At 45.8% G+C, this 25969-nt stretch overlaps 1 protein-coding gene across 3 annotated transcripts in view; it reads left to right on the forward strand.

Annotated features, from left to right (window-relative positions):
- The first annotated feature begins 11879 nt into the window (after window positions 1–11879).
- SLC13A3 (solute carrier family 13 member 3) overlaps window positions 11880–25969 on the forward strand; it is a 75641-nt gene continuing 61551 nt past the window's right edge. For 2 of the 3 annotated variants that reach the window (XM_057701595.1, XM_057701597.1), the window contains exon 1: window positions 11880–11909. The gene's annotated coding sequence lies outside the window, so the exon portion shown is untranslated. The remainder of the gene's footprint in view (window positions 11910–25969) is intronic. The other variant, XM_057701598.1, reaches the window with a different exon arrangement.

Raw genomic sequence — 25969 nt, forward strand, 5'->3', positions numbered from 1 at the left:
GCGTTGCCACCTCCCGCAGGGCCAACTCCCCACCTGCCCCCACCCTAACACTGGTACCACCTGACCCCCTTTTCTGACTTTGGGTCAGCTACATGGTTCTTCCAATAGGCAGTCATGCTCCCATCTCAGGGCCATTGTACTTGCTCTTCCCTTTGTCTGTCACTGTTCCTCACACATCCTCACGTGGCTACCGCTTTTACTTCCTTCAAGCCTCTGCCAAACACCACTTTGTCTTCCATGAGGACCCTGTGTAGAAGCTAACACTCCCAGCCCAGCCCTCCCCATCGCCTCGCCAGCTTTGTCTCCATCCCATTCATGAGCACCTGCTACCACTTATGTGCACTTGCTCATTTGCCTCTTGTCTGCTCTGGGGGCAGAGGGTCTTGTTTGCTCTGCTGCCTCAGCCCTCATTTCTGTATGGTGCTTGGAAGGTAGTGGGTGCTCAGTAAACATTTACTGAATTGAATTGAATTCCCTCATACAAGCCCAGCCTGCTTGTTGGGAAAAGAAAAAAATCAAGGAGCCACGTGAGCTTTCCTCCCACTATGCCAAGCACATGCGTGTGCGCGCGCGCACACACACACACACACACAAACACACACACACACACACACACACGCGCGCGCCACCTACCCACAGTCTTCCCTGCTGGAGGCAAAGCAGAGTAGGGTCCTGGCCGGCAACTTGGAACGAAAAACAGTCAGAACCCTGGGGGTTTGGTGCTGATCAAAGGCCTCCTGATGTTCGTAAACCTTTGCTTTCTGCCCGAGATAGAGGGGGTTAGGGGATGGCCCAGAATCCAGAGTGAGTTGTAGCTCCAGGCCAGGGGAGTCCAGGGCCTGCCCCTTTCCCTGTAGTGAGGAAAGGCCCTGAGAGGTCAAGTTGCTTGACCCCCTCCTTCCAGGGTATCTCAAGGGGTGACTTATCCCAACCCCAGCCTCAGCCCCACCTGCTGGGACTTGCTCCAAAGCCAATATTGCTCTTGGAACTGCAGAGGCCTCGACCAAGATGTCACACTGAAAGATGCTGACCGTGGTACAGGGCTCAGTGAGGAGAGTGGGGGAGGCACTGAGAGTCCCTTCTGTGCAGGCGAAGTGGAAAACTGGTGCCCATACTCCCCTCAGACTCTCTCCCCCTCCCTGCTTTATGTTTCTCCATAGTGCTAAACTCCATGTGACATGCTATATGTTTCACTCATGCATCTTGTTATAGAGCTGCCAAAATAAAAGCTCTATGAGAACAGAGACTTTTGTTTCATATGATCACCACTGTAGCCCCAGCACCCAGAAAGTTGCCTGGTACGTGATATACACTCAATTCATATTCATTGAATAAATGATATGCATGATTTTGGTCAATGTTCATAGTAATAAAATACAATGATTTAAAGCATGTTCAACTGTTCAGTAGTTGATTGAACCCCTGCTATGTCCCAGGCACTGGGACTGTGGCAGGATACAATCTGGAATCCTTGTTCTCATGGGGCTTCATCGAGGAGGGCATGATTTCAAATGGTGAATCATGCTGTGAAGGAAACAACTCGGGATTTTATACAAAGGGAGTGTTGTCGAGTTGAGGAAGCCTACCTTTCCTTGGATTAGGTAGTCACAGAGGCCCCTCTGAGGAGGTGACGTCGGAATTGAGACCTGAGTGAGGAGAAGGAACTGACCACTATGAAGGGATGGCAGGGAAGGAGGGGGAGGAGAGATCCAGGCAGAGGGAGCAGTCAGTGCAAGAATTTGGCATGTTCAAGAAGCAGGAAGAAGGTCACAGAGAGGGTGGCACCCAGTGGTTTAGGGGAAGGCGGGTAGGACGTGGAGTTGAAGTACCAGGCAGGACTCAACCATTCATGTAAGTGCCCAGCTTAGTGCGTGACACATAACAAGCCCCTTAGGAACTTAGCTGATGGCTATAATCAGTATGTACACACACACACACACTTTACAGAGGTTGTTATTTGCCTATTAAAAAGGAGTGTAATGATGTGTATCATTAGAATTTCAGCTCTGTTGTGCACTGGCTCTGGGACCTTGGACAAATGTCTTACTTTTGCTGAGCCTTAGTTTTCTCATCTGTCCAATGGGCATACCAACGGGAATGAAAATAAATGGTAGTCAAACCATCCTCTGACTGTGGAAGTTCCTTAAGAATTCCCTCCCGCACACACACACACACACACACACACACAAAAGATAAAACACACAAGAGAAAAAAGAAAAAGAGAATTCCCTCCCATACTCTACTTTCTTTTCAGTGTGAAAGGGGGAAGAAACAAAGGCAGGAAGCTATTATTGGGTCCAGCCTTGGAGCCCCCTTGCCCCCTGTAGAGTTCTAAGTTGTCTGGCTAGAGGCCTCATGTCTGCAGACTCTCCTTCCTATAAGAAGCTCTTCTCCAGGTGAGAAAAGTAATAGTGGTGGTAACAGTTACCTATTGCTGTGTGACAAACTGCTCCAAAACGTAATGGCATAAAACAAACATTTATTATGTTTGCAGATTATGTGGGTCAGAACTTTGGACAGGGCAACCCAGGGATGTTTTTGATCTACCACGTCTGGAGCCTCAGCTGAAGGGCGAGGGGCTGTTATTATCTGAAGGCTCCTTCACTTATATGCTAGTTATTGCTGGCGGCTTCTTGGAAACCTTGGTTTCTCTCCATGTGGTTTTTCTGTCTGGTTTAGTTTGAACTCACATATGGCAGCTGGGTTTCAAGGGTGAGAGTCCCAAAGAGCGAGGGAACCAGGCAGAAGCTGTACCCACTTTATGGCTTAACCTTGGAAATCACATCACATCCATTCTGCCATGTTTTATTGGTTGGTGTATTACAAGCCCCCACCCACTTTCCAGAGGTGGGGACATAGACCCCAACTCTCAGTGGGATGTGTTAATCACATTGTAAGAGGAGCATATGGGATGCACACATAGGATGGAAGATATATATTGGTGCTGTCCTTGGAAAATCTGCCACAAGCAGAATACTAATGGCCAATTGTTGAACACTTACTGTGTGCAAGCACTGTGCTATAGCCTTGCCTATTAATTCTCCCAACATGCCTGTGAGTTATATACAATTTTTGTCCTCATTTCAGATAAGGAAACTGAGGCCCAGTGGAATTAAACGTCTTGCCCAGGGTTGCACAACATGCAAGTGGTACAGCCAGAATTTGAATATAGCTTTGTTTAAAGCAGGGTGACAGACTCAATAAGGTAATGAAAACGGATTATTGTTAGGATTAAATAAATTAATACATATAAAGCACTGCAAACAGTGCCTTGCACATAGTAAATACAGTATATGTGCTTGCTGATATTAATGCTGTTATTATTACTACATTTGAATTACCAGATTGAAACCTCTGCTCTAATAGAAAATATTTGTACTTTTAATCTCTCATCTGGTTCCAGAAACAAGGGGCCAGTCCAGGGGTGCTGGGTGCAATATACCTTGGTCCCAGCTGCCTCCATTCAGGCTTTGAGGAATGGACTTGAGTTTCTATGATGTCGGCTGGTCCAAATCCCCAGGACTAGTTTTTCCAGTTTAGAGCACCCCATCCTCCCACACCCAGGCCTCAAATGTCAAAAGTGCTCCCTGCAGGGCCTCACCGTCCATCCAAGGCTGTCTGACACTAGCCTGGCTATAACCTTTGATGAAGCCGACTATTGGGCTGGCTGAAGGTCAGGTCTCCAACCTGAAAGGACATGGGAGAAAGTTTCATCACAGCCTGCAAAGGGTCCGTTGGGAAATAACTTGCCCTAGGGGTTTATGGGAATCATGGCAGCATGACCTGGATGAGAAGTGAGCACTGCATCTTTTCCTGGGCCTTTCTCTTGCCATCTCTTGGCTTCCCAAATTTCAGATCTTTGCATCCAATTTTTGGAATTTTGCCATAACCGTGCACTCTCTTTACTAAGGTTACTTAGTATTTTCCTTTGAGTTGCTTCACATTGTAAACTTCAATAGATTTAGCTTAAACGGAGGCCTGTTGTAAAATCATGGGCTTTAGTTAAAAAAAAAAAAAAAAAAGAAATCACTTGCCCCGAGTCAAAAGTAATTAGAAGAATAAATAAAATAAAAAGAAACCAACGCTGTTAAATCTCAGCAAGATGTCGAAGTCTCTGGCCCTGAAGTCTTCTCTGGCAGTTACAAAGGGAATTACCAAGTGATGAGGTGATAAAGGGACACTGACACCTAGCTGAGACCCTCTCCATGGTATAATGAAGAGTTAAAGAAGACTGACACAGGGAATAACTTTCACTCTGTGGGATTAAGTGTTATTTAAATACTGTCTAGTACAACATAAAACAATCGATCTGTGTTTCCTCATGGGTCTGCCTCTCACGTGTTGAGAAATATTCCACCATCTCATTCGGTCTCAACAGCTCCTTTCTGTCCCTCCCTCAGAGATCTGAAGACACGTCCACACAAAAACCTGCACACAAATGTTCATAGCAGTGTTATTCATAATAGCCCCAAAGTGGAAGCAACTCACATATCCAGCAAGTGATGCATGGATAAATACAATGTGGTATATTCACACAATGGAACATTATTTGCCCATAAAAAGGAGAGAAGTACTGATGCATGCTACAATGTGGGTGAACTTTGAACAAAATCATCTAAGTGAAAGAAACCAGACACAAGGGACCACATATTGTATGATTCCATTTATACAAAATGTCCAGAATAGGCAAATCTAGAGAGACAGAAATTAGATCAGTGGTTATCTAGGGCTTTGGAGGTCGGGGGGAGATTGGGTGTTGATTGAGGCTGTTAATGGGTGTGGGGTTTCTTTTCAGGATGATGAAAAATTTCTGTAATCGATTATAGTAATGATTGCACAACTTTGTGAGTATAGTAAAAACTATTGACCTGCTGGCTTTAAATGGATGAATTGTGTGCTATGTGTCAGTTATATCTAAGTAAATCTGTTATTAACATAATGAAAGCAGACTGTCACTCTGCTTAAATCCCTGCAATGGCTGCCCTTGTCATTCAGTGTAGAATGCAACGTCCTTGCTCAGCCTTTCAAGATCCTGTGTCTTCTAGTTGCTGGCTGCCCTCCTGATTGCACCTCTGCACCCAGCTCCTTGATGACTCTAAGCCAGGTCTTGCTTGCCCTTGCCTCGGAGCCATTGCACTTGGCTTTTCCTTCCTCTTGGAATGCTTCCTTCACATACCCAGAGGGTCCACTTGCTCACTTGCCTTGGGTCTCTGCTTTACTTAAGGCATTTGGTCACCTGGCCATCCAGGGCTTCTCTGACCACCTTATCTGACATGGTACCCCCCGCCCCAATCACAGTGCAGCGCCCTCTCCTGCTTCATTTTCCTCCATAGCACTTGTCATCGTCTCATCTTTATGCTGTAATACATTTTACTCATTTGTTTATCACTTGTCTCCTCCAGCTCCACCCCCACCCTGACCATGTAGGCAGAGGTTTTAAATTTTTGGTCTTATTCGTGATTGTGTGCATAGCCTGGTATGTAGTTGCCATGCAGTCAATATTCATCAAATAAAAGGAATAATGAAAGGTATGTATGATTAGCCTCAAGTTTACTGGTGAGGAAAACCAGGTCTGGTATTCAAATATTAATTTAGTAAACACTGACAGAGCACCTACCACAGACCATGTCTGGGACCTGGAGATATTAAGTGGCAAAATTTGGTAGAACTCAGGAGGGCCATGAGAAACGGATTGAAGTCTCTAGATGTGAAGTGATAGAAGCCAACTCAGATTTTGCATAAGGGAAATGATTCCACTAGAATCTGAGAAAAGATGGATTAGCTTTTAGGGATGTGGGGAGTTGGAAAGCAGTGGAGTTGTTCCAAAAGTGACTCTCAGCCCCAGCTGCTGAGAGCTCTTAAAAATCCTGATGTTCAGGCTATATCCCAGACACTTAAATCAGACTCTCTAAGGGCAGTGCCTGGACATCAGCATTTTTAAAGCTTCCCAGGTGATTCCAAGTGCAGCCAAGGTTGAGAACCACTGTGTTAGATGGTTAGAGGAGTGTTGATGGCCCTTGTTATCTGATGGTACTGAGTATTAGGAAACAGCTTCTTGAGGGAATACACTCAAATTGTTGACAAGTCATAATATTTGAAGAGATTAGGTGCTATTTTACTTTAGTGTTCACTGTAAAAGTCATATTTCTCATATCTAATAAACACAGGTAGCAAAACATATCTAATAAAATGTATACTCTGAGACATTACTATGTCATGGTTAGGCATGGAGACTCTGGAGCTAGACTGCTGGGATTTGAATCCTCCTTAATAGCCACATGTCCTTGGATAAGTTGTTCAAGCTCTCTGTACCTCAGTTTCCTCCTCTGAAAAATGGGAATATATTAGGATCTACCTCATAAGGTCATTTGTATGTTCAATGAGTTAAATCATATAACGTTTTTAGAACAAGGCATGGCACATATTAAGTACGCAATGAATGTTGGCTGTTATTATTCATTAATAAATAAGATAGGAAGCCAACATTCCTTTGAGAATTTGATTTAATTCTCTTGAACCATATAAACTGCAATTATAAATTTTAGTAAATCTGATTCTTTTGAATGGTTCAAGTGTATTAAACAGTAGACCGAGTATATACAAATTCATTGTGGATGAAACTAATGAATACTCTTATACCAAGATAGTTTACACATGTGCTGACCCCATGGAATTTACTTTATTTCTAATTCATATTTTTAGAAAGTCACAGTTTTTAAAAATTCATAGATAGAACTATAGAAATTACATAATCTGAACACCAGAGAGAAAATGGACTGAAAAAATGAACAGAATCTGTGGGATTATAACAAATGGTCTAACACTTGTGTCATTGGAGTTCTGAGAAGAGAGGAAAAAGAAGGAACATAAAAAGTATTCAAAGAAACAACGGCTGAAAACTTTCTCAAATTTGGCAAAAGAATAAACCTACAGGCTCAAGAGGCTGAGTTAATTCCAAACAAGATAACTAAAAGACCAAGGCATACTGTCAATCTTCTGGAAACTAAAGACAACGAAAGCAGTGAGAGAGAAATGACATCTTACCTCTAGAGGAAAAACAATTCAGATGATAGTGAATTCCTCACCAAAATTCATGAAGTCCAGAAAAAAGTGGCATAACATTTTTCAAGTGCTGAAAGAAAAGAACTGTCAGCTCAGAATCCTATATCCAGTGAAAATATCCTTTAGGAATGAAGGGCAAGTCAAGACCTTCTCAGATGAAGAAAAACTAAGGCAGTTCGTTGCTATTGGACCTACTCTAAAGGGATGACTAAAGAAAGTTCTCTAAACTGAAAGGAGATGATAAACAAAGGAATATTTGAATATCAGGAAGGAAGAAAGAACACAGCAAGCAAAAATATAGGTAACTGCAATAAACTCTTTTTCCTCTTGGGTTTTCTAAATTATGTTTAATGGTTGAGGCCAAACTTATGACATTGTCTGATGTGGTTCTAAATGTATGAGGAGGAAATACAAGACAATAATATTATAAGAGGGTAAAATAAAGGAACATAAAAGGAGATAAGGTTTCTATACTTTACTGAAATTGGTACCAGTAGACTGTGCTGTTATGTACATACAATGTAATACCTAGAATAAGCACTAAAAAATCCATACTAATAAATGCACTCAAAATCACTGTATGAAAATCAAAATGGAATTCTAAAAAATGTTCAAATAATCCAGAGAAAGACAGGAAAAAGAAAACAGAGAAATAAGAGAGATAGAAGTAGGGATAGAGAAATGGATAAAGAACATGTAGAAAACAGAACGGCAGGTTTAAGCCCTAATATATCAACAATTATGTAAATGGTCTAAAAACACTAATTAAAAGACAGAGCCTAGCAGAGCAGAGTTTTTTAAAAGCATGACCCAACTGTATGCTATCTATAAGAAATTCTTCAAATATAATCATATATGCATATTTAAAGTAAAAGAATAGAAAAAATCTATATGGCAAATGTTAGTCAAAAGAAATCTTAAGTGTCTATATTGATATCAAATAAGGTAGACTTCAGAACAAAGAAAGTTACGAGAGACATGGAGGAACATAATATAATAATGAAGGAGTCAATACACGAAAAGGTTTAGCAATCTTAAATGTGTATATGCCAAACAACAGAGCTACAAAATATATAAAGCAAAAACTGACAGAACTGAAAAGAGAAATAGACAAACCTACATTTTTAGTTTACTTCAACGCTCTTGTCTCAATAATTGATAGAACAACTAAACAGAGAATCAGCAAGGCTATAGAAGAACATGACAATACCATCAAACAACAGAATCTAGTTGACGTAGAACAGTCTACCCAGCAACAGTAAAATACACATTCTTCCAAGTAACCGTGGAACACATAGAAAGATAGTTATGCTGGACCATAATGCAGGCCTCAACAAAGTTAAGAGAATTGAAATCATACAGAGTTATGGTTCTTTGACTATAGTGGAATCAAATAAGAAATCAATAACAGAAAGATCATAGGAAAATCTCCAAACACTTAGAAACTAAACACCTCACTTCTAAATAATCCATGGGTCAAAGAAGACATCTCAAGGGAAAATAAAAAATACATTGAACTGAATGATAATGAAAATTCACCACATAAAATTTGTGGGGCACAGCTAAACCAGTGCAGAGAGGGAGAATTTTTATCATTAAATGTATATATTTGAAAAGATGAAAAAATCTCAAATTAATAATCTCAGCTCCCACTTCAGTGTCCTAGAAAAAGAAGAGTGAGCCGAAGGATGGAAAAAAGAAAGATAAGACTAGAAATTAATGAAACTGAAAACAGAAAAACAACCTCCAAAAATTGGTTCTTTGAAAAGAGGACTAAATTTAAATATCTCTAGTAAGACTGACAAAAAGAGAGAGAAAAGACACAAGTTGCCAAATGAATGAATCAGTAATAGATGACTGAATCAAGGATTTCACCATAGAACCTGCAGACATCAAAAGGGAGTACTAGAAACTCTACATGCAAACTTTTAACAATTTAGATGAAATAGACTAACTCTTCAGAAAATATAAACTATCACAATGCACTCAATATAAAGTAGATAATTCAAATAGCCCTGTAACTGTTAAGAAAATTGAATATAAAATCTTCAAAAAAAAATCTCTAGGCCTCGATAGTTTTACTGGGAAAAAATACCAAACGCTTAAACAAGAATTGACACCAATTCCATACAATCTCTTCTAGAAAATAGAAGGGAACAATTGCCAATTCATTTATGAGGCTAGTATCATCCAGACACCAAAACCAGACAAAGGCAATAAAAAAAGAAAAACTACAGACAATATCCCTCGTGATTATAGATGTAAAAATCTTGAATAAAATACTAGCAAATAGAATTTAACAAAATATAAAAATAATTATACATCATGATGAAGTGGCATATTCCCCAGGGATACAAAGCTGGTTCATTACTTGCATACCAGTCACTGTAATCCATCATATTAACAGGCTAAAGAAGAAAAATCACTTGATCATATTAATCAATGCCCCCCCAAAAGCATTTGATAAAATTCAACACTCATCCATGATAAAAACTCTCAGAAAAATAAAAATAGATGGAAAATTTCTCAATTTGATAAGGCGCATTTACAAAACACCTACAGCTAACATTATAGTTAATAGTGAAAGACTGAATGCTTTCTCCCTGAGATTGTGAGTCATGCAGGAATGTCCATTCTCAAACTCTTATTCAGCCATAGTGCTCAAAGTTCCAGCCAGTGCAATAAGGCAAAAAGAGTATAAAAGACATACAGATCTGAAAGGAAGAAATAGACCAGTTCTTATTTGTAGATGACATGATTGTCTATATAGAAAGTCTCAGGATTTGACAAAACAAAACAAAACAAAGCAAAACTCGAACTAATAAATGAATTGAGCAAGATTTTAGGATAAAAGATAAACATACAAAATTCAATTTTATTTCTGTATACTAGCAGTGAACATATGGATCCTGAAAAAAATAAAATAGCTCCTACATTGCTCAAAAATGCAATACTTATGTACAAATCTAACAAAACATGTATAGGACTTTTAGGCTGAAAACTATAAAATGCTGATCAAAGAAATCAAAGAAGATCTAACTAAATGGAGAGACATACCATGTTCACGGATTAGAAGAGCCAACAAAGTAAATATGTCAATTATCTCCAACTCGATATGCAGGTTTAATTTTTGTAGATATAGATAAGATTATTCTAAAAATTAACATAGAAATGCAACGAAACTAGAATAGCTGAAACAATTTTGAAAAAGAATAAAATGGGAGGAATCACTCTCCCTATTTTCAAGACTTATTATACAGTTACAGTCATCAAGACTGTGTGGTATTGGTAGAGGGAGAGACAATTAGATCAACAGAACAGAATAGAGAACCCAGAGACAGATCCACCAAATATGCCCAATTGACTTTTGACAAAAGTGCAAAAGCAATTCAATGGAATAAAGATAACTTTTTAAACAAATGATGCTACAGCAATTGGTCCATGATAGGCCAAAAAAAAAAAAAAAAAAAGGAACCTCAATCTAAGCCTTGTACTTGATATAAAAATTAACTCATGGACTTAAATATAAAGCATAAAACTATAAACTGTCAAACTTCTAGAAAAAAATGTGAGAAAATCTTCAGGATATAGGGCTGTGCAAAGACTTTGACACCAAAAGCATGATGCAAAAAAGGGAAAGTTTGATAAAATTGACTCCACCAAAATTACAAATGTTTGCTCTTTGAAAGGTCTGTTAGGAGGATGAAAAGCCAAGCTATAAACTGGGAGAAAATTTTTGCAAACAACGTTCTGTCAGAGGACTGGTATCTAGATTATATAAACTACTCTCAAAACTCAACAGCAGAAAAAACAGTCCAATGAGAAAATGGGCAAACAACAGGAAGAGAAAATTTCCCCCAAAGAGGATATACAGATGGCAAAGAAGCACGTGAAAAGATGGTAAACATCATTAACAATTAAGAAAATGCAAATTAAAATTACGAGATCTCTACACCCCTATCAGAATGGCTGTAATAAAATGTTGGCAGATGTTGGCGAGGACGTGGAGAAACTGGTTCCCTCATACACTGCTAACAGATATGTAAAATAGGGCTAACACTTTGGAAAATCACTTGGGGAGTTTCTTAACAAACTAAGGGTGCAACTACCATACAACCCAGGATTGTACTCCTGTGCATTTATCCAAGAGGAATAAAAAGATGCCTCCAGGCTCCGACCTACAGATGACTGACCCACGATGGGAGAAAATAAGGAAAACAATATCAACAGCAATAACTGCCAACAGACCTCTTGTCTAGTAGAGACCATTATTATCATCACCCCCACTTTGTGGATGAGAAAACCGAGATCCAGAGGCAGTTGTCAAGGCCACACAGCTAGTATGTGGCAGAGCCAGTATCTGAACCCAGTTAATACCATTGAGTGTTTTAATGCTCAGGTTGTCAGCGTGGCCCTTTTCACAGGTAAGGAAAGGTTAGGCCAGTTGTCGCAGACTACATAGCTGGAAAGTCAGGAGGTTTAAACTCCAGGCTACTCTGCCTTCTGGGCTGAAGTCCGGCTCCGTAGTTATTGTGTCGAACTTTTCCTAACTTTCCTGGGGCTCTTTCGCCAAGTCCCAGGGAGCGGGCACCACCCTTTTCTTCTGGGAGGCGTAGGGAGAGGGCGGGTCGCCAAGCGCAGTCCCCTCCCCAGACCCTCCCGCAGGCTATAAGCCGGAGCCTGGGGCCAGGCGCGGGCAGTCCCGGGCTGGTCCGCTCCGCGGGGCGATCGCGCAGATGGCGGCGCTGGCGACAGTGGCCAAGAAGGTGTGGAGCGCGCGGCGGCTGCTGGTGCTGCTGTTCACGCCGCTCGCGCTGCTACCGGTGGTCTTCGCCCTCCCGCCCAAGGTAACGCCTCCTCTGCCTGTGCGGCCCCCATTCCGCGCCACGGGCAGGATCTCCTCCCGAGCGTCTGAGGCGGGACACTGCTGAGGTCCCAGTCTAGACAGATTCCACCAGACCCCCCTCGACCGTTCCCCCTTTACCCTGCCTTGCACTGCTGCGAACGCCCCTTACCGCAGTTCCCCTTTCCCAGCCGCTCCTTGGAGCCCAGGTCCCACCTAGCCTTCTGGATTTTCTCACGTCTACGGGAGTGATTTCTCCTTGCTGAGCTCTAACTATGCGCTTGGCGCCGTGTTGCACATTTCACTTGATAATCACAAGGAACACGTGATGAATGCCAAGCTGTGTAACATGGGGCAAGTCACTTAACCTCTCTGAACTCATTTGGAAACATGGGGGAAATGATAATGCCAATCCACTGGTTCATGGTGAATATTAAATGAGGCAATGTATATAAATCTCTTAGAACTGAGCCCGGTACACAGTAAGTGCCTAGGAACGCACAGGCTGGTCTTATTTCCAGGTGCCTTATATGATGGAGATGGCCAAGATTTAATAAATGCTTGCTGGGAGCAAGGTGCAGTGCTAGACTTTGCCTTATGTGCATCGTCTTGTTTAATCCAGGCTGAAAGTGCCCCTCGGGGGGAAGGATTATTCACCCCACTTTCCAGAGGAGAAAAATGAGGCTCAGAGAGAAGTGACTTGCTCACAGTCACACAGCAGGCAGCTGACTGCGATTCAGTCCCTGGCTTACAGAATCCAGAACGTGGCCTGTTTCTAGGCTCTCAAAGAAAGTAATGCCTAGAAGATCGAAGGCTGCAGATTGAGATCGAGAGTGTCATGACAGAAGTCACCACCAATGGGAACTGCAAAGAGATGGTACCACAGGTCCCCATTGGGTCCCTCACCTGTGCCCAAACCATTTGCGGCATTATGGGAGGGCACTTGGCAGGAAGTTGTTTCACTATCCGTCAATGAGATATTAAATTTTCATAAAAGTGAAAGTAAAGAGAATGTGTAATTTAGTGGTGGATTACTCAGCACCGCCAGCAGAGACCAGGGGATGTGGGAGAGGTGTTCAGAGAGGGCTGCCTGGAGGAAGGAGCCCTCCTTGGGCCCGGGGGAGTGAGGAAGTGATACCAAGAAGATGGTGTCAGAAGACCAAGGGCAAGTTCTTTGGTGTGGAATTATCCAAGGAATTAGACTTTCTTGACATGCAAGAGAAAAACAATAAGTGTAAGGATTAGGTTGCTTATTCAAAAACCAGCCCACCCCAGGCCACTTGCTGACTTCAGGACCTTGGACCAGTCTCCTTTCTTCTTTGGGTCTCCATTTCCTTGTCTATAAAATGGGGCAATCGCCATGGTAGCTTCTGAGATTTGATGTGAGGAGCTGAGCTAGGAAGTTGCCTTGCTTTGTGAAGCATCACTGGTGGAAAGCTGGATGGGTCTGGGAGGTCCCAGGCAGAGCTCTGGGGAAGAAGTGATGAAACATGTAGGGTCTCTCTCCTTAGCAGGGGTTTCTGAAAGCTGCTCTCCGCTCTAGCAAGATTTGTGAACTCAGGGCAGGTCCAAGCGTTATGGGACCTGAAGCATGTACTGTCTGAGGGGCTCTCTTTAAGAAAAAGCATACCAATTTACAAATACAAAATTCAGTACAGAGCTTGGGAGTGGCTCTGAAGTCTAAACTTCATTAGCGTCACAGCGAATCCACCTCCACATGATCCCCAGTGTGCACAGGTAACAGAGAATGCCTGACCCCCTGCGATGGTGGTGAGCCTGATAAACAAGGCGTTTCATTGAGTGCTTCACTTTTCTTACGTGGCCAGGCGCCATGCTAAGAGTTTCTCGGGCATTGTCGTATATAATGTCCACATAATAATGGAGGCAGCTGCTATTAGCATCCCTATGGTACACGTGAGGAAATGGAAGCTCATCAAGGTTAGGTGACTTGCCCAAGGTCACACAGCCTGTACAAAGCCAGAAGGCAGTGTCTGTACTTCTAACCACTGCACTTTATACTCTTTCTTTCATTGTAATTGAATTAGAACCTCCCCTGTCTCCCTGCAGATCCCCGGTGGGGACTCTTGGTGCGGCCCTAGATATCACTGTCTTTTAAAGTGGCTGATAAACCAGGGCCTCCTCCCAGGAGGCAGGTCTGACTTCTTGGGACATCTTATCCTCCCTCCAAATCTCTATCAGCACACGCAAAGCCCCCTCCTCCATGTAATATTCATATATGTATCATAGTATATTACTATATACTTGGATACTAATAACTGAGGTGTTTCTTAATCTAATGTACAGTGTACAAAGCATCCTTAGAGAATAGTGAACAGAGAAAATTGCTGTTTTTATTGATCTGTGTCATACATTTAAAGCAGAGTGGGTGTGCTCTGCACACAGTTTCAAGACAATTCCTGTAATCTTAACCAGTTTTAATCCTGTGATAACCTCCCCAAACAAAGGCTGACAATCTAAAAAACATTGTGCTTTCTGTGCAAATGAAACTTCAGGACAGGTGTCCTCTGTGTCCACCCCCACTCCCAACATCAAATTGCTGCTTCTAAGTCGCTCTCACCTAGAAATTCTGGAACCAATAATGCCGGTCATAGGGTACATGTGGGTTCCCAAAAACTCTTGCAAAATTGTAGATATCAGAAAAGATGTTTGAGATCCTTGGCATTCATCATTTGCCCCTCGTTGGGTTCTGGTTTTCCAGCTTGATAAGATTTCCAGGCCATTGCTGCTCTGATGTTCTAGAAGTCCGTGTGGTCGAAAGGGTTGGTTCTCATGCACCTGTCCCCTGGCGACTGGTGAGGGAGGCTGCAGGGAGGCTGGGGTTAATCTGAAGGGTAGAGCCAGGGGGTAGGGGGTGGCGGGGGATGGGAACAATTCTTACATTATGTCCTCCTGGCTTGGAACTCTGTGAGCAGGGGAGAAAAGGAGTGGGATGCCTTTCTGGAATGCAGTGGCTGCAATTTCCAGGGCCACTGGGGATCATGGCTCTTGCAACAAAGAGTGCCAGAGACTGAGGAAGTCAGGACACTGCCAGAGGGACCACCTCAAAGTTTTCTAAGAATGGCCATCCTGGGAGGTGGATGTTAGAGGACTGGCCTTGGGTAGCTGGGGGGACAGATGAGACTATTAAATCAGGCTTGCAAATAAGCGCCAGCCCCATGTGTTTGCAGAGAAATCTTGCCTCCTTCCCCTCCTTACACCCACTGAAAGCAAATTTAGCTGGACTGACCATCTTGTCAAGATGAATTCTTACTGTGGGTACTCACAGGTGACTCTTTCTAAGGATGTTTTGAGGAGGAGGAGTTTGGGGGAGGGGGTGCTCTGGGCAGGACTGCTACAGAGTGTTGTGCAGGCTGTGCACTACACAAGGAGACCTGAGGAGGCAAAATGAGACTGAACCTACCTGCACGCCACATGCTGAATCGTGCACCCTGGTGCAGTGCTGGATCCACCTGAGGAAGAGCCCCTTTTCCCAGTTTGCACAAAGGCGTTAGGTCTGGCTTGCAGCAGACTTGGTCTGGGTGATAGTACCTGTTAGGTCAGAGGCCCACTTTTTTTGCATTTGCCTAATTCTAGGATGGGGGAAATTCAGGTGGGTGACCAGGAAAATGGTCATTTCATTCCCAGTTTTGAGGCTTTGGAATCAGAACTGGATTCTCATTCCACATCCTTGTTCTGTGACCTTGGGCAAGTCATTTGACTTCTCTGGGCCTCAGTTTCTTCGTTGATAACATACCCATAATATCACCTTCCTCCCTGGTTATTATTTGGGCTCAGTGAAATCATATATTGTACTTACATTTTTATTCAATGCTCAACGTATGTTTTAACTCTCCTATTTTGCAGATGAGGAAACTGAGACTCAGAAGTAAGATGATTGAAACAGCATGGGCCTTGGAGCTGGGAAGACCTGGGTTTGGGTCTTGGTTTGAAACTGTGAGACAGGGAGCTTGGGTTGGAGACTTCACATTTCTGAGCCTTGGTTTCCTCATTTATGAAGTGGGGAGGACTCATGTGCTCCTAAAGGACTACTATGGAACTTAATTAAGAGAAGATACAGAAATTGTCCAGTGCTGTGTCAAACATGGTGGGAGTTTATAATAATTGCTAAAATTTTTTTCCCATTTGTCCCACACTGTTTTACATGCCTTTCACATTTTAGTTCGTTTACTCTTCACATCAGCCTTAAGAAGTAGGAATAATGATTATCCCCATTTCTACAAATGAGGAAAGTGAGGTCCAGAGAAGGAAGTGAGTTGCCTGAAGCCTCACAGTGAGCTTGAGTGGCAGGGCAGGGGTGAGTGCCTCCATCTCCCTCTTCTTGTCCAGTGATTCCCCCATCTCAGGCTCCCAGTCATCAATGTTTTATTCTATTGGCATTTCATTTAATCTCTGAAGCCTAACTTCTAGATTAGGGATGTGGGGAAGCAGAGGTCAAGCTCCCTTATTTCTGTTCAGATTATAGTAAGCCCTCAAGAAAAGATAAGAACAGCTAATATTTATTGATTACTCACAGAAGCTCTGGCCCCCTCTCTCCCTCTGTGCCAGCCACACTGGCCTTCTTGGTATTCCTTAAATAATCCCAAGATTGCTCTCACCCCAGGGCCTTTGCACTCACTGTTCCCTCTGTCTGAATTGCTCTTCCCCCAGATGTCTGCAAACCTTGCTCCCTTACTTCATTCATCTTAGTTCAAAGATGAACCTCCTCAAAGGCCTTCCCTGGCCACCCTATCTAACATAGAAAATGAAAAATCCTTTATACTCTCTTCCCTGCCTTATCTTGCTTCGTGGTCTTTATTGCTATCTGGCAATATATTATGTATTTAAGGAATGGGCAAGTCAGAGTAAACAGAGTTAGGACTAGCTAGTTCAAATAATTTCAGTGGGCTCTTGCACATAGGGGCTGTTCCTAGTTGTCGGGTCCCTGGCCCTGGATGATTAGGGCAGGCAGATAGTGGCCTGGAGTCAGAGAGCCCAATAAAGGAGGTGATTGGGGTGTGCGCTCCAGATTGGCTGGTTTACATTTGAAAAACTGATGCACAGGTGAGTTGTTTACTATCTCGAGGAATTAGCTAGCCCTGGGAGAGGCAGACCCTTCAGGGTTAGCAAGGCCCCAAGATGCCAGAGCATCAAATTCAGAAACTAGAAAACATGGTTGTTACAATCTCCCATACTCTTCTCTCTCTCTCTTTTTTAATGCTCAAATCACATAGTTTATTAAAGGAATTTTTTTAAATAAATTTATTTATTTATTTATTGTTGGCTGCATTGGGTTTTCGTTGCTGCACACAGACTCCTCATTGCAGTGGCTTCTCTTGTTGCAGAGCATGGGCTCTAGGTGTGTGGGCTTCAGTAATCGTGGCTTGCGGGCTCTAGAGCACAGGCTCAGTAATTGTGGCGCGTGGCCTTAGTTGCTCTGCAGCATGTGGAATCTTCCCGGACCAGGGATCAAACCCATGTCGCCTGCATTGGCAGATGGATTCTTAACCACTACACCACTTGGGAAGTACCTCCCATGCTCTTATCTTCTCTCACTGTGGTCCAGCCTCATAGGCCTTCTTTTGGTTCTTTAAACCTGCCAAACTTGTTCCTGCCTCAGGGCCTCCGCACTTGCTATTTTCTCTGCCTGGAGTGCTCTTACCCCTGATCTTCCACAGCTGGATCTGTCTGGTCATTCAGGTCTTGGCCCCAAAGGCACCTCCTCCAAGGAGTCCTCCTTGATTACCCTTTCTCAAGAACATTTGCCCTCCTCACCATACAAAACACTCTCTAAAACAGCTTCCCATTTTATTTCCTTCATGGCATTCATCCCAATCTGAAGTGTTCATTCTTTGCTCACTGTCTACCTCCCCTACTGGGCTGTGAGTGATGTAAGGGTGAGGCCTGTGTCTGTCCTGTTCCCCACAGCATCCCCAGTGCCTAGGACAGTGTCTGACACATAGTAGGTACTCAGTAAACACGTGAATGAATGAATTTACATTTGAACCCAGGTATCTCTGATTTCAAAAGATGTGCGCTTTCTAAAACCCCAGACTGCTACTAATTTGTGGAAGATTTGAGCTGAAATCAGTGTTTCCAGCCCTTTCATTTTTCAATTGGAAAGACTGAGGCTCAGAGGGCACATGGAGGGACTTCCCAGTCCCTCCCAGCCAGGCGGTCCCAGAACCCTCATCTGTGCCCCCACCCCCCATGCTCTCCCACCAGGTTTGACCTGTTGCCCACACAGACCCCTTGGCCTCGGAACCGCTCCTCTGAGGCCCAGCCAACTTTCCACTTTCCCGGAGTTCCTGCCAGGTGTGTAAACAGGCCGATATGATTCCTGGTGATGCGGCAGCGAGCAAGATCGTGTTTCCTGACCCAGCTCGGCAGGACAACGCCCTCTGGACTGATGAGCAGCATTTTCAGACACCCCTAGACCTTGAAGACATAAAGTCAGCACCCTAGCTAGGCTGGACCTGGCTGGGGCCTTGGAACAAGTGCCCGAACCGCTCTCTTCAGCTGAGATGCACCAGGGATGACAGAGATACACAAGGCTGTGCCATCTCTGGCAAGCCTTGATTTTCTCGTCTGAGAAGTGGGCATAAAGAAACCCACCTCCATGGAAGACTTGACAGTGCCTGATGCGTAGTAGGTACTTGATAAAGAATTGCGGCTGTTGCTATTATCTGCAAAATAGGGATTTTTTCAGGCTCTCAGCTCTATCTACTTGTCCGTGAAATTCACAGGGGGAAGGACAGCCAATGGGAAGGAGCCCGTGCTGGGCAAGGGGTGGGGGCAGGCAGGAGGACTGATACACAGGACAGAACAGTGATCCCCAGCCTGATAAAGACATTGAAAAAGGGCTGGGGAGGCCAGCATGCCCCTGCCAGCCAGCCCAGTGGCCCCCCTGCCCAGTCCCTTTTACTCTACTCTCCTGCTGGGTCCTCTCTCAGTCTGGGCTGAGAGAAGGATTTGATTTCAGCCGTGTTAAGCTCTCCTACAGGCATGTGCTGGTCCCTGGGAGCTCAGGAAGTGAATTCAAGTTTGTCGATGTCCTGGGCCACATGGCTTATTCATGCCCTCTCCTCTGTCCCCCAAGAGGCCTCCTAAGAGCCATAGCCAACACCTCTCTAGCATTTATGAAGTGCCAGGCACAGTTCAAAGCACTCAAGAGATGCTTGCTAGCTTCTTTATGCTCACCCTGGCTCTGTGGCACAGGTGCTCTCATTATCCACATTCACAGGTGAGGAAACTGAGGCACAGAATGGTTTAGTCACTTGCCCAAGCTTCTAAGGTTTGGAAGTGGCAGAGCTGGGATTGCAACACTGGCATTCAAGCTCCAGAATCTGTGCTTTTAGCTGCTGTGTGATGCAAGGACGATGGACCCATTTTACAGATGAGGCTAAGGCTCAGAGAGGTGAAGATACTTGCCACCTCACAGCCATGGAATGAGTAGTAAGGCTGGCATTCATGCCTACATCTGCCTGCATGGTTCAGCGGAGGAAAGGGGGGAAGCAGTGATTGTGCTGGGTAGGGTGAGGGACATTAAGAAAGGTTTCCCAGAGGAGAGACCTGTCATTCTGACACTGGAGTGGAAGTTTGGAGGTCTCGGAGGGCTCTGAAGACAGGAACTAACGTGGCTGGTCAAACATGATAGGTAGGAGCCTGGGTTTGGGTGCTTGGGTTCAAATCCTGGCTTTTTAATATTCTGTATGACCTTGGTCCAGTTACTTAACTTCTCTGTGCTCAGTTTCCTCATCTGTGAACAGGTATGACAGTAATTGGTGATGCTTATAAAGGGCTCAACAAATGTTGGCTGCCTTCATGGATAAGTCACTTCCTGTGTCCTGGGCTCTGGGAAATCCTTTAAATCAGGGTTCTCAAGCATTTTGCTCCCCTGGAGACATTTGGCAAGGCCTAGAGACATTTCTGATTGTCACAACTTGATGGAGATGCTACCAGCATTTAGGGATGCTACTAAACATTCTACAATGCACAGGATGGCCCCCACAACAAAGAGTTCTCCAGCTCCAGATGTCAGTGGTGCTGAGATTGGGAACCCCTGCCTTCAATGCGTTAGTTAGTTTGATCCCCAGCAGGCCTGTGAGGCAGGCACAGTTATAGGCCCAGTTTCCGTCTGGGACACTGAGGCCCAGAGAGGGGTAGTACTTGCCTGTGGGGCACACAGCCTGGCTGCAGAAGGCCTCCCAGGGTGGAGGGGATTTGGAAATGGAGGGCATTCCGGGCAAGACAAAAACCCCCCGCTTCCCACCACCCCAGTCCGGCTCCGGGCCCTGCTGTGTGGAACTGACCGGTCCCCTCTGCCCTCTGGGCTCTCAGCAGGCGGGAACAGCCTCCTTTCCCTTGGTCGGGAGAAATAACAAGAGAGGCCCTTGTTTACTGCCACCCACAGCCCCGATTGTCCCCTCGATTTCACATGCCGCTCGCACCTTTCTCTCATGACAAGCCACTTTTCTGGCTGGCTCGGAGGCCTAGAGGCGAGCAGGAGAAGGAAGGAAAAGTCTTCCTGCTCCTTGTAGTCACTTCCTGCCCCTGTTTGGAGCCCCCTTGGATTTCTCTGGAAAGGGCTGGGACTCAGCAGAACGTCTCCTGGTGGCTGAGCAGGGCATTTTATAGCACAGAGCCCCCAAACCAGAAGTGTAGGCACTTTCCTGAGACATGAGTCCTGGGAATGTGGTGTGCCGACATCTGGGACTGGAATGTGGGGTCCAGGCCCAGGGGAGCCAGCAGAGGCCTGATGCAGGGCTCTGCCCGCAGCTCAGCTCCCAGCTCTGTTTGGGGAAACTGAGGCTGTCCTGAGAGGCCCTTCTTACCCCCGCCAAACTGACCATCAGCCTGGGAGACCTGGCTTCCTTTCCTACTCCTGAGCTGTTTCTTCTGTGGGATCTGGACCTCCTCCAGACCTTGGCTTTCCTCCTCTGGACAAGGGGCCTGCCCAGAATCACTGGGCTGATTTGTCCCCCAGAATCACTTTCTGAGAGGGAGGGGGCAAAATCATGAGAGCATGAACTCTAGCACCAGATTTCCTGGACTCCATGCTGGTTCCCCCACTTCCTGGCTTTGTGACCTTGGGCAAGTTACTTAGCCTCTCTCTGCCTCAGTTTCCTCCTCTGTGAAATGAGGACACTAATAGGACCTATCTCAGAGGGGTGTTGTGACAACTAGTTCAGATACCTAAAATACTCTGGGCTGCTCCTGATCAGAAGAGGTACTAGATGAATACCTGCTGTTACTATGGTTAGTAGTAGTAGTGGTATTGTTATTTGCGTTACGAAGGAGCCTGTGGATCCCATGGAAGTGCTTTCAGGGGATGCGACTTGCTTCTGCATTCTGTTGGCTTCTTCCCTTTACTCTCTGTGTAGGTTCTCTGAGCCTTCATTTCCTCCACTGTAAAATGGAGTAAAGCTCATCTCCTAGAGCTGCTGGGAAGATTAAATGAGATAGCGCTTATTCTGAGAAAGAGCCCAGTGAAATGTCCCTTGCCATTCTTATTCTTGCCCTGAAGCCCAGAGCCCCAGAGGCCTAAGAAGTGAGGGATGATGGGCAGTGGAGGGTCATTGTCAAGAGGGGCTTGGAAACTCCGCAGGTCAGGCCTCAACAGCACGGGTCAGCTTTCCCATCACCCGCTGCGTCGGCTCCCACGATGCCGGGGGCAGGGTCAGCTGGGCCAGGGTGGAGGTGGGATGATGGTAAACGGTAGAGAATTGAAAATGTCAGGGGCAGGGAAGACCTCAGTGCCCAGGAGAAGTTGCGCTAAGTGGTGGGCACACAGGTTGTGGCCTCAGATGATCCAGGACAGATCCCTTGCTCTGTGGGGGAGAGCCAGGCACTTCCCTTGCCAGCCTCAGTTTCCTCATCTGTGTCATGCACCGCTTGCCTCATGGGGCCCTGGGGAGGAGCCAGGGAAACCAAGCACTTTGTAAACAGTGAAGTAGCCTGCAAATAGCGAAGTGCATGCAGGGATCCTGCCCATCTTGTTCACCAGTGTACCCCTCGCACTTGGCAAACAGGGTGCTTGATAAATATGTCCAGAATGAATGTGGAATCAAAACAAATATTTCTTTAGTGTTTCCTGTGTGCCAGGCACTGTCCACAAGTGATTATTACATTTAGTTTAAAAGTATTCATTGGGTGCCTACTATACGCCAGCTACTATTCTATGGGAACGTGGCAATGAACCAAATAGTCACAAATTCTTATACTTACGGAGCTGACATTCTAGAGGGATAGACATTAAACAAACGAACAAAAAGCAAACAGGTAAATAAGATCTATAGTACGTCAGATGATGGTAAGTGCTATGGAGAATAAAATCAGACGGCAGGGAGCCTGGAATGAGGGTAAGTACAGTTTTAGACTCAGGAAGATATCAAGAAGGGAACATTTAAACAAATACCTGAAGGAGAGGACGTTGGAGCAAGACTTGAAGGAGATGAAGGAATGAGCCCTGAGTGCATATAAAGGAAGAGCATTCCAGGTGAGGGGACAGCAAGTGCAGAGTTCATGGGGTGGGAGCATGGCGAGTGTTCAAGAAACATCAGATGATCTTCCTGGGGCCTCGTGACAGCACTGCCAGGAGACTGACCCCTGACCCCCGGATCACAGAGAAACTAAGTTGAAGAGCTTCGATGGGATTTAAAGGCAGATCCCCCCATAATGCCTTCAAGCTGGATTTCGCTTCAACCAGAGATAGGCTTCCTGTTAGTACAGGTCTCCAAAGGTGTGGAACGGGCTGTCAGGAGCAGGGGATAAGCCCTGAGGGGGCTTTAAATACACCCCAACCCATGTTGGCAATTGAAGGGCCCTTTGGACAGATGGGGAGACTGAGGCCCACAGAGAGGAAGGAGCTGCCCAAGGTCACACAGTCAGTTGGCCTCTTTTTCGGAAGAACCTGTTCTGCCCTCCTCTGGCTGAGCCAGGCTGCTAGGGGCTCCTGGGTCCCATGCAGCTGCCACCCCACCCCCACCCGCCTGTCTGGCTCATGAATGATTAGTGAGGCCTGGGCAGCAGTGGGGTGTGAGCTGCCCCAGGAACTCTTTTAATGAATGGCTCAAAGAACTTGAACTTGTGACAACACCTGCTAATAAGTCCAGGGGTCTAACACAGTCCTTTCCAGGGGAAGGGGTAGGAGGATAGGGTGGCTGCCTCAGAGGTCTCTTGGGGCAAATCACTCCCTCCGCTCTCTCCTCTATCCCCCATTGAATCTTGGGCCCAGATGGACACAGGTGGCTCCTAACTGCTTTCTCAGGATGTTTTCAGGCTGAGGAGAAGTAGGAGGCAGCGCTGGCTGGAAACCAGAGACCGGACCTCTGGGCTGTCTCAACTGTTTCCTCCAGGTCACCCTCAGCTAGTTTCAGGCTTAACCCTCCATGTCTCAGTCTCCTCCTCCAGAAGGTGGGCACTCTAGGATCAGCCGCACTTTCCCCAAGACTGAACAGACCCAGAGAGGATGTGGAAGGGCCTGTAAAGTGCTTTTCTGTTGAATATCTGTCCTTCCGTTTCCAGAAACTACTGGAGTGCGGGAGGGGCAAAAGTCACACTCAATGTGAAGGGCTTAGCCCAGTACGTGCACATGGTGAGTCTCAGCAAACGCTGGCTGTTACCGTCACTACTGTGACTCTCCTCACTGAGCCCAGGACTAGGGCCCAGGGGATCAGGACCAGGACCCTGGGCTCAGACCACCCCTTGCTAGTGATGCACACACAGAGGAAGAAGTTGCTGAACCTCTGTGTGCCTCCAGTTTCTCATTTCTAAACGGGGTTGTGAAATGAGCAGGTGAACTCATTCTGGCAAGGCTTGGTGCCTGGTCATCGTAAGCCCTCCATGAACAGTAGCTTTACTTCACACCTGCTGTTCACACTGAGGCAGTGTGAACTCGGGCCAGTCACTCAAGCTCTCTGCACCACACATTAACCGGGAACAGCAGTTGTAGCTTCCTTGTGGGGCTGTGGGTAGAGTTGAACGAGGGAGTCCACAGGAACCGTGCCTGGCACGTAGAAGGTGCTCAATGCGGGCAGCCATCTTGAGTAGCAGTGCTGCTGCTCTGAGACCACAAGGGACGTTGCTCCGGAGACCTCAGAGAGAGATGCTGCCAGCATTGCAGGGCTTCCAAAGAATGGCCATGTCCACCCATGTTCCCTTTGATCTTCTTCCCAGCTCTCTCAAGATAATGCAATAAGCATCATGATTTACAGATGAGGACATGGAGGCTCAAAAAGGCCACTGGTCCATCCAAAGCTTGAAGCTTGTAGTTGGTAGACCAGGATTTGCACCCAGAACTCTGTGAATCCCGGTGGCCTTGCCACCCTGAGCCTCAGCTGGCCTTACTTATCTCCCTCTTTTCAAGTGGAGGCTCATGCCTCGGTGCCTCTTGGCCTCAGCAGAGAGGGTTTCTCCTGGGTTGTCTCTCATCTTGCTGGGTCCTTTGCCTGGGCCTGCTGTGTGTGCTCCAAACCCCTTTCCTTTTGGGGTCAATATCTACCTAGCATCATTGCCTTCATCACCACATGTCAGACTAGAAGTACCTTAGGGATCATTGAGATGAAACTTCTAATATAAAGAGGGCAAGGAATGTGCAAAAGTAACAGATGGCATCAGTAGGAGGTAACATTTTAAATATATATATATATTACTTACTCTGCCATGCACTGCTTCTGGTACTCAACCTACATTCACTTTATTTACTCCTCATTGTAATAACTCTATGAGGTTGAAATTCTTATCACCATCATCATCATCCCCATTTTACAGATAAGGAAACTGAGGCACAGAGTTAAGTCACTAGTTCTAGGAAGCGGTGGAGGCAGGATTTGAGCCCAGGCATTCTGGCACTGAAAGCCAAGCTCATGACTCAGGTTCCTCTGCTTGGCACTGGGTCCTGACTTAAGCCCCCATCTCCTAGCTCCCTGTCCACTGCTCCTTCTGCTAACCCCAAAGGCTCCTACTTCTCAGGGACTGGCCATTTTCCCGGTGCTGTACCACTGTGACTCTGTGATGCCATCGTTCCTATGTTATCTGTGAGCAAACTGAGCTCCGAGACTGCCCAAGGTCACTCACGCCAGTCATGGGTGCCTGAGCCGCCCTGTTTCAAGCCCTGAGGTTCCAGGGGTTTTGACCATTGTGTAGGCCCAGCCTTGGGCTAGGGGTGATGAGGGAATACTGAGAGGTTTAAGACATGGCCTTGGCCTTTCTAGAGTTCATTGTTCAGGGCTTCCCACAGCCCTGGCCCTGGACACTCCTGGGGAATGGGCCTCTAGTGGGTAGCAGGAGGGCACCACTGTAGGCAGCTGGCCCTGGTCCTGCTCCCCAAAGGGCCTGGCATGGAGCCTTTGGTGCCCGCTGAGAGCCTGATCACAGCCCAGTGCCTTGACAAAAATGCAACCCAGCAGGGAGATGGGGCGCAGGAGGGAGGGTGGTGGTGGACGCGGTTTCCGGACAGCTCCTGCCCTGGGCTTGGAGAACACACCATTTCTCTTTCTTTCTTTTCTTGAGTGAGGAGGGCAGACTTGGGGGCAATGGGGGAAAAGTTGCCTTGTGTCTGCCTGGAAATCATTCCCCAGCTCAAAAATTAACCGCCTGACATGGCATTTTTTTCTTTCTCTCCTGTCACCTCTGCGTGTTTTGCATGCAGACTTTAATCCCTGTGGTTATGGATTGGCTGAGCCTGAGAAGCTGGGATTTCTTTGGCGGGGGGGATTATAAGGCTTCCTGTAAGAATTGTCTGGGTTGAGTTGGTATGAATCAGGCTGCTCAGGGACTATGCGGACCCCTGGCCCAATTCTTGCTCCCAGTTAGGGCCAGGACTAGGGAGAGCCAGGCGAGGCACCCAGGGAACAAAGTTGAAGGAGGGACTCACTGTCACAGTCATGCACCTGCCTCACCCTGGTCCAAGCCTGGATCCCAGCTCCTGCTGCCTGAGAAATCTCAGGGCACAATGGTCTTTCCATGAAACAAGGTAAAATAAGTCCTTATCTCTGACTGGCTGTGTGACCTCAGGCAAGCCACTTTCCTTCTCTGGGCTGTCATTACACTAGGGGTTAAATTAGA

This window comes from Hippopotamus amphibius, chromosome 12 (genome assembly GCF_030028045.1).
Source record: "Hippopotamus amphibius kiboko isolate mHipAmp2 chromosome 12, mHipAmp2.hap2, whole genome shotgun sequence".
NCBI lineage: Eukaryota > Metazoa > Chordata > Mammalia > Artiodactyla > Hippopotamidae > Hippopotamus > Hippopotamus amphibius.